Here is a 9973-nt window from a genome sequence, read left to right as displayed (position 1 = left end):
TAACTTAGATGTCCCAAACATTTAGTGTTAGTTTAGGAACATTACATGTTTGCACTTAAATATATTGTGTTTTAAAATTGTGCCCGAAACACACTTTGTTTATATCGGAACATATGAAAAACATATTTTTCTAAGAGTGTGTAAACCACTATTTTGAAGACCTTGAGGAAAACTCTTTTAATCAAGGGATAGAATTGCTAGAAAAGCGTTGGACTAAGTATATTGAAGTTTCAGGAGATTATATTGAAAAATAAAAATACTAACTATTCTCTTTCATTGATAGGCTAAGAAGTTTCCGAACCTCCCTCATATATTGTAGAACATAAATAATGTATAAAACATGAAATTTAAACACAAATGTTAACAAAATAAAAGCTTTATTTGGTGAATTATATTTTACAATCGTTTCATTTGTACTGGGCAACACAAACCAAAATGTTAACAAAAGGAGCACAGCAATTGATGTTGCAACCACTTCAACCAACATGTATAGTACCGGGGTAGCAATGAATGGAATCACAAGAATTAATTGCTATGTTCACAAAAATAAAATGCAGCATTGGAAAATTAAAATTTTTAAATCCAAAGTTATTTGTAAAATAACTTCTGCTTCTGCTTCTTCTTTTTCAATTTATTTATTATGTATGCGTGTGTGTGAAAATGGAGCCACTAGTTGCCTATGTACACGGATGAAAAAGACTGTTTTTCATATGTTTGGCTATAAACATTATATGTTTGGAACACAAATTTTTAAACACAATATTTTTGAGTGCAAGCATATAATGTCCATAAACTAGCATAACATGTTTGGGACATATATGTTAATATGTTAGAACATATTATGTTTGGGACATAAAATGTTTGTAAATATAATATGCTTGGATGCAAGCATATATTAATTTAGAAATAGCCTATAAACATATATGTGTTTAGTAGCTTGGAGCGCTATTTAACAGGGAGCGATATTGAATTAAGTTGGTGGTTGTTGCTTGTTATTACAAAATTAACATTTTATTTTTCCTTGGGCAATTGATCAGCTACTTCTTTGATCCTTACAAACTGTGTGGTCCGCTGTTCGAATCCCCGGCCGGCAAAAGGTAAAATTAAAATAAAAAAATCATAAAATTGAATAATTTCTTCTACAATGTTTGTATTACAGAAAAAGTTGCTAAGAACTAAAAAATCTCGTGGAAGTGAGAAAGATGTGGGAGAATATACAATTAGGCAGAAACAAAATTTTAAGCATTCAGGTCGAAAACCTATGTTGTTAGCACCTATATTACCTGTTTATTTTCATAATTCATTATGATTGTAAATATATAAATAAATAAATAAAATTTTGAGCACAATATTGTTTGGGAGAATTTTTTTAAGCATATAATATTTTTGGGTGCAAAATGCTTCCAAACATATTATATGTCCACATAATAACATATTGTTTTTTGGAAGACAACATTATTGAATTTGGATGCAAAAATACAAAATGTTTGGAACTTAGACTACCCAAACATATATTGTTTAGACCAATATGCTTTCAAACATATTATATATTGGAAGAGATCAAACATATAAATGTTTGGGCAATACCCAAAAATGTATATGCTTGAAGCAAAATATGTTTGGGAGTATATGTTACAGAAGCGATTTTTTGTGACCGTGTAGCTAGACAATGTTCCTAGGGGGGGCTATAGCCCCCCTAGCTAAAAATTTATAGACTGAACTTATAGGTTCAATTATTGTTTTATTTCATAAAAAAGAATACAAAAATAGACATCAAAATAATATATAATAAAGCAACTAAAAGTAGTTCCACACTTTTCCCAGCAATAAAATTGGGATTTGTTTTAAAGACACAACTTTAAAAGCACTTCCAAAAATGTCCTCACAATGAAGTTTATTATATTAACTACACAGGAAGTTTTTTACTTCAGTTTTTTCATATTTTAATGCGTAATTTTTGTTTTCTTTTTTCAAATAGTTTAAAAAAAGATTAAGAATAAATAAAATGGTAAAAATTATTCAAATTTTGCCACGAAAATGCCAAATCCATTATAGAAAAATCGATAATTTTTTCAAACAAGCGTTAGAATGCATTAAAAATCATAAAAAATATAAAAATTATTATAAATTAATGTTTCTTGAAGCTCGAGGTCTTTATAAATATTTATATAATTCTAACAAAAGGTCGACCAAAAATCAATTAAAAAACGAATAAATAAAAATTATTTATTTGGGAAAATATCAAACAATTTTTTAATTCACATTCAAAACTCTGAATTCGGATCACACCGTAAGAAGTGATGCAAATTTAGGAGCTTTACAGCCTGTTTCTGTATGTCGAATGAGCTCTGTGGATCGACTAAAATGGAAACAAACAGCTGAATTTATAACCAAAAAACAGCTGTTTCTATGCATTTCAGTCGATCGATTGATCGTTCGACATACAGAAACAGGCTGTTAGTTATTCAACTAAACCATAAGTTCAATCACAGCTCTGTTTCATAAATATCAGACTTCAAACATTGCCATCGGCAACTGCTACCACAACCCAAGTAATTCGATTGTGCATCAAAGTCTTTAGCGGAACTTTGTGCGGTTGTATATACTTGTTTAATTTTTATAAAAATGTAAAATCGTAAATAGGTTTTCAAATTCTGGGGGGGGGGGCTAAATTTTTTCTGGGGGGTCTAAGCCCCCTCCCCAGAGGCCTTCCTACGCTTATGAATAATAGGTAAGTGAAAATAAAAAATGAAATAAAACTTTAAGGAAGTCACTAAATGTATATCTCTTTGTAGAAAACTAAAATTATGGATTCTACGTTCTTGAAAACATTAAAAAGCTGACCGATGAAAAAATGTTGGACAATTGACTGGATCTGCTTCAAATAGTTTATAATAATTGGTAAGTCAATATGAAAAATTAAATCAACACTTTAGAGAAGTCACTAAATTTAAATCTCTTTGCAGAAATCTAAAATCTTTGGATGCTACATTCTTGCAAACATTAAGAAGCTGACTAATGAAAAATGAGTGGCTTATCGAAAGAAAAGGTTCCAGAAACATTTCAAAGTGCAACTAATTAAAATTGTTAAAAACAACAAATTGTTAAAATCAACAACTTCTGGATGAAAATGTGCATCACATCATCAGTTTAATTTCCATCCTAATATCAGTTTAAAATGGATATTTTGTGAATTCCTTCTGCTGTAATCTATTCTAACACGCGGTCCAGCACGTTCTAATTTCAAATTGCCCGCATATTAATAAATTTTAATGTTGTTTTATGACACCTCCTGTTGGTGGAAATCGAATTATTAATGCAAAAGTGTTTACAAATAATGTTTAAAATATTTAAAGTTTTGTTCTAATTTGTTGATATGTTTAATAAAATCATTATTTTTCAATGGTTATTGTAGTGTAGTGTATTATTATATATTTCATTTTGACGAAAAGTAATAAATTATACAAAATTCATAGATTTTTGGCTTTGACTTTCAATTTGAAGTGGGGATATCATTCATACAAATTTTGGTTGAAAAGTATTTGCAACGATGTTAATTTTTAATTTCAATCGCATCGAAAATTGTGTGAGAAATTATTGAGTAGCGATGCATTTCATTTTGGAGATAACACTTTAGAAATTATTGCTAATGTGTTGAATTTTACTGTTGATGGTAATGTCTGTTTTTTGTTGAGAACGCGATTTGCTCAACAATTTCTCAACTTGTATATTACACTAATCCTTTGAAAAAATATTTGAAAATTTTTTGAAATCTAGCATCTTCAAACGTTTGTGTTTATTGGGTAACCATTTTGTGATGTTGTCAATACATTTTGATGAAAAGTTCCAAAATGGCTGTTTTTTCCTTCAAAATATATAGTCAACACTATCATTTTTCAACGCGAAGCAATGATTGTGGGGAACTTTTTTCGCACCAACAAACAGAGTACCGGCCTTTATTTCGTTGTATTGACGATCACTTTCGTTCTTATAACGAAAAATTTCGTTATATTAACGAAAAATAATCAACGAAGCCCGTTCGTTAATAGCAAAATTGACTCGACTCCACAGCCCTGGTTAATAGTACGAAACATTTTTCTACCAGTGTAGGACAACAAATATTTGTAGTTGTTATAGGAAAAAAATTTTAGCTATTTCAGCTAACGTAATGCGCTATTTCAGCAGTGATGTTTGTTAAAAACTTTTATCAAACACGTTTCTAATGAATGTTTGCTGAAACAACTACAAACTTTTTTGCTGTTATGAATAACAAAATTTTTTGAGTGTAGGTAACCCTACTTAAAACGTAATAACCACTTATTAATTACATTTATATACGCGATAGAACCCAAACCGGTATGCGCTTATACAAAGAGTATAAATAAACAAACCCAATAAACACAAACGTTTTAAAAATGCTAAAATTCAAGAATTTTTTAAAGTATTAGGGTAATATTCAAGTTGAGAAATTGTTGTGAAAATCGCGTTCTCAACAAAAAACAGGCATTACCCTCAACAGTAAAATTCAACACACTAGCAATAATTTCTCAAGAGTTATCATCAAATTGAAATTGGTCGCTACTCAATAATTTCTCAAACCATTTTCGATGCGATTCAAATTAAAAATTAAATTGTTGCAAATACTTTTCAACCAAAATTTGTATAAATGTGGGGATATCATATTCTAATTGAAATTCAAAGCCAAAATTTTATGAATTTTGTATAATTTATTAATTTTCGTCAAAATAAAATATACAATAATACACTACTACTACACTACAATACTAATTGAATAATAATAATTTTATTAAATCTTGTTGATATGAAAAATAACAACTTTTAACAATTTTAATTGGTTGCACTTTGAAATGTTTCTGGAAACTTTTTCTTGTCAATAAGCCACTCATTTTTCATCGATTGTTTGCAAAGAATGTAGCATCCAAAGATTTTAGTTTTCTGCAAAGAAATTTAAGTTTAGTGACTTCTCTAAAGTGTTGATTTAATTTTTCATATTGATTTACTAATTATTATTAACTTTTTGAAGCAGTTCCTTTTAATTGTCAACATTTTGCCAAATTGGAAGTTATTCGCAAAAAAATTGAAGATGTATTGACGATGAGCTGTTTCAAGTCGAGTTGAATTTATGTTGAAAATTACATTTACCCTGAAACTGAAAAGTTGGTGCATTTGGAAAAAAATTCTTCCTGTGTTTATTGGGAAGAGAGACGAAATCGCTCATTTACGATACGTCCAAAAACCACAGATTAGGGTAAAACATCAAACAGGTTTTGTTTACGTTTAATAACTTGGAAATTATGTTAGGTTTGTTTTGCTATGAGATCTAGATTTTGGTTATTTTGAAATTAAATTATTCGGTTAAAATCAAAAAAAAAGTACGAAAAAGGACGAAAAATAATTTTTTGTGCTAATCTATCGATGAATGCTATTATACAAAACATCCATTCGACAATTTTTTATATAAATTATTAAAGATCTGTAAAACAATAAAATTTCTATTTCTTCATGACAGAACGACTTTTATACTACGTTCGCACTAGACACGAAATACTCGTAAACGAGGATTTTGGCCGAAATCCTCCTAGATCTCAGTAGATTTGCAATAGGCAAATATCAGCTGGCTCGTAGAGGATTTCAACAAAAGTTTAGTACTAAAAATGCGCTTTTTGCAACCTTGTCCCAATTTTCCTTGTAGATGAATGTGTGTGTGTGTGTGCGTGTGCATTTACGGGTTCGTGTTTGTATTGATGTATTTCAAAATTTATTATGTTGGCTAAAAACTCAATTGTTTGCTCCAAACTTATCTTATTTCATAAGAAATCAATTGCTCAACGGTTTATTTTATTTTAAAATCATAATATTCATGTGAACTGAAAAGTGTCCCAATATTTACTTTTTCTACTTGTAAACAACAAACAGGTGTTAAATCCTCGAATCTACGAAATCTCGTTATTTTGCCAGTCCGAACACTTGAGATTTGTTTATACGACATTTGGAAAATGAGCGATTTCGACTATATTTGATTATTTATACTCTTTGCATATAATTACATTCAAAATATTATCGCATATATAAAAAAGGCAGTATATACACATGTGGAAAGAAAACTAGGTGTAAGTATTTTTTAAACGAGGCCATGGTTTTTATAATTTATACTTTTTATTGAATATTTCGGATTAATTTATAAAGTAAACATATTTCGTGTATTTGTTTAGAATTCAGATAGGACTAAATAATAACTTAAAATAAAGTAAATTCAAAAAATCGTCGAATTTTATGTGGACAGTAAATTACCCTGCAAGCATTTCAAAGTTCCATTTCATCCTCATTGCTACCACATACTCGTAAGTGACACTACAACAATCGCCAACTGTGATGGGGGAAGCCTATCAAAAAGTACCAAATGTACATGAAAGTATTTTGCCATCAAAAGCCATTAACATATATATTTTGTTAAACGCCAAGCGCAACTATCTATAGGGCCATCTATAAATGAAATCATATTAACTGTCATTGGTACCAATAGATATGTTCAATAATCATTCTCTTGTAAATTACCTACACAGAAAAAAAGGTGTCTTGTTAATTTTAGGACCAGTTTAACTTCCACATAGTTCAAAAAATTTACTGTAATATAGTTCATTTTTCGTAACCACTGCGAAAATTAACTTAGCTAAAGGAAAACTTATAAAAATTCAGTAAATGTTTTTTAGTTCACTAACTACGAAATGGGACGGATTTTTCCTTAAATAAATTTCCAATACAATAGTTAATGCATCGTTGATTGTATTATAAAAAGACATAGGCAATATAAAAATCTTACTACGAAATGTGGACAATTTACTAAGAAAATTTTTTGTATGGAAAAAAAATTTTGTAGTAAAAATTAACTTAACCACAGTACCGATTCGTATGGCGGCTTCCTACAGCTTATTTCGGTTTTTACTATAAGTTGGAGTATATTTCCTCACATTGAAAATTTTAGATAAAGTAGAATAAAAAGTAGTTAATTTAATCCTTGACGGGTGTATATAATTTTTTATGGATTCCTCGTAAATTTTGAATATATTTTACCTTATCCTATAGATAGAATACCAACTAATCAATAAACGTGATACTGGAAATTGAAGTGAGAAGAAATTATGAAATTATTGCATCATCTTTTTTGTTTGTTTGTGTTTGTTATTGCGATGATGTTATGGAATGTGTGTTGTTGGTATCTTTTGTGGTGATAGTTGTTTTGTTGCAATAGCGAGATCAGAAAGGGATCATGTGTGTGTGGAGTTGTTTTTCTTTACATATGTGTCCTTTATGACTATTTGTGGCTTTGAGTTTTATTGGTGAATTCAGTTCTGTTGATGCATTTATGAAGCGCACACGTGGTGCGCTTGCGTGCGGTATTTGTGTTTATTAATAAAAATACATTTATTTCGTAACATTTTAGAAACTGATAAGTGAATGGTGTGATGTTAGAGAAAACAAAAACACTTTATATTGATAAAAAATAAATAACTCTAAAATAAATCACATATTAAGAAACTGTATATTTCTATTAATAATTTAAAATTAGTGCGGTTTTAAATTGGTTTACATAAAAATATTCATAATGAGTGGTAATAAAATGATCTATATTTACTCTACATCTGGATCACAGTACAATTTTTTGAGTCTATATTTTTATGTTATAGCGAGTCCTTAAGGTGTGTACTAAGTTCGAGTTTAGGTGCTAAAATCAGAAATAAATCAGTAAGAAAAGTATAAAATTATACGCCTTCGATGCAAATTTAAATATAACTTGATGGAGAATAGCTCGAAACAAGTTTTTTATAAAGTTTATATTCTTTAAATGGATTACACGATTAAGAACAGAAAATCGTTTTTAAGCTGTTTTTTAATTTAATATGATGAATTGTTTTCAAGTTATTCCAATATATATAGCGGAAGTCCCTTAATTTGGAACATAACCGTATATCTCAAAAAGTGGAGCTCTTAAAAAAACAAGTGTAAATTTGGATTCAGCAACCTCAAATTACTAAAAATTTGATATAAATTTTAAATGAACACAAAAACGGTTCAATTTTGTTCCCATGTATTTCTAAAGAAAACTAATCATGAAAAATTGGGATTTTAGCCACTAAACTCGAACTTAATATCCACCTTAAATACTAAATGCTATATTGACAAGTGGAAATTATATCTAATTTTATAATATTTTTATTTCATTTATATTCTGAGAAGGATTTCAAAAATGTCCCATTTGTGCATGGATATGATTCCACTAATGTAGTAATTGGATGATTTTTTTCAATGTGGTAAGTTTTTCGTCCATTTGTAATAAAGCCAAAATTTCTATTTATTAAAAATAATTTTCATTTGCAGGATGACAGCAAATCTAATGGTATTTTTTGGAATCTTCTTACTGTTTAATGCTATCTAAGCTGATATCCCTATTGGCTCTAAGAAAATTCTCTTGTAAGTTAAAGATCAAAATACCATAGAATTTGATAATATTTTTATATTTCATATACCTTTTTAACTTCAGAGGCTTATGACGCAAATCCACACAACAAAAACTAGCGAAATCGGTGAAATTGGACAAAAATGAAATGAAAATAGCAACTTATGGCATATATCTTTCATATGGATAGAAAATGGAAATTGATATTAATTAGTTTCATTCTACTAACATAGAATATTACTCTTTTGAAGAAGCAATTACTAACTACGGAAAAGTAACAACATACAGCGTACAAATAAAAACATTTCTTTTATTGTATATCATAAGCCATAGTTTTATGTAATATAATAATAATTTTTTGAAATAAAATACTGGTAGTTATGAAAAATTGTCTTATATTGTACGAAAAATTTCTTAGTTGTATACAGGCTTGTTGTACCTTTAATTCCTAAATTTATTTACTTCTTTGAAAATTATACTGATAAATAGTTTATTTGAAACCAATTTCTAAATATAGGATTCCCAAAAACTTGTTCATTTTTCCGGATAGCAGGAATATTTTGAATGAGTGTAAGTACATTCTTCCCTCAGCGTAGTAAGAATGAACTAAAATACGATGCAATACATAAACTTATTTATAAGAAAATCATGAACTTATCTAGATGAAAAAAATCTTTGGCGCCAAATCATGGTCATTCTTACTATGGGTTAGTTCATTTTTCGTAAACAATAGTAAACTTTTTTTTCGGTGTATCTATAATGTTGCTTTAATAAATGAATTCAGTCTTGACTCATCATTGAACTCGTGGGTTTAATTTTGGCTACTCTAAAACATCTAAAACCAATAGATTGATCGAAAAGAAGTTTGTGTGCCATGGAAATACAATTGTAGCCGAATGTGAATGAATAATTTTCTGGAAACAATAAATGCAAAACCATAGTCTATATTTTATATACATTTAAATATATTTTAAATATACTGAAGAACAAATTTAAGAAGAATGAAAATCATTATACGGTGAACGTGAACATTTAAGTAAATTGCAATATTTTTAATAATAACATAACGTGAACGAGTCGGCAAATAGAAACAAATTTACTTAAATAGAATCTAATATAACCCATCAGAAAATGTGGTGCAATAACCCATCCCAAAAACAATATAACCACTTGTGGACGAACAAATAAATGCCGTTATGTTTATTATGCTAAACTGATTTTTATCTGATGTAATGACCAACGATGTACATATATAGAGAAACGAAGATATTGATGGATCATCTCAAAAATGAAGAGCATAACAAAAAGCCGAAGATGATTCTCTTTGACTTACCATAGATGAAAAAAACTGTTCTACATGTTAATTAGTTTTCTCTTACTTCATATAATCTTTTATGCTACAAAAAAAGAAGAAGCAGAATATTTTGTTCTCATTAGTAATACTATTGGAATATGTGCGAATATAAAAATAAAAAGCAAGTTGAGAAAAAATGAAAT

At 28.7% G+C, this 9973-nt stretch overlaps 1 long non-coding RNA gene across 1 annotated transcript; it reads left to right on the top strand.

Moving 5' to 3' along the window:
* Positions 1 to 7394: 7394 nt before the first annotated feature.
* Positions 7395 to 8864, top strand: LOC142234818 (uncharacterized). The gene is made up of 4 exons (XR_012721718.1): positions 7395 to 7631; positions 8257 to 8330; positions 8398 to 8490; positions 8561 to 8864. It is a non-coding gene; the product is annotated as an uncharacterized LOC142234818 (long non-coding RNA).
* The last annotated feature ends 1109 nt before the right edge of the window (positions 8865 to 9973 follow it).

Source organism: Haematobia irritans, chromosome 4 (assembly GCF_050003625.1).
Source record: "Haematobia irritans isolate KBUSLIRL chromosome 4, ASM5000362v1, whole genome shotgun sequence".
In the NCBI taxonomy this organism is placed as follows: Eukaryota; Metazoa; Arthropoda; class Insecta; order Diptera; family Muscidae; genus Haematobia; species Haematobia irritans.
This window is presented reverse-complemented; position numbering and strand designations above follow the sequence as displayed.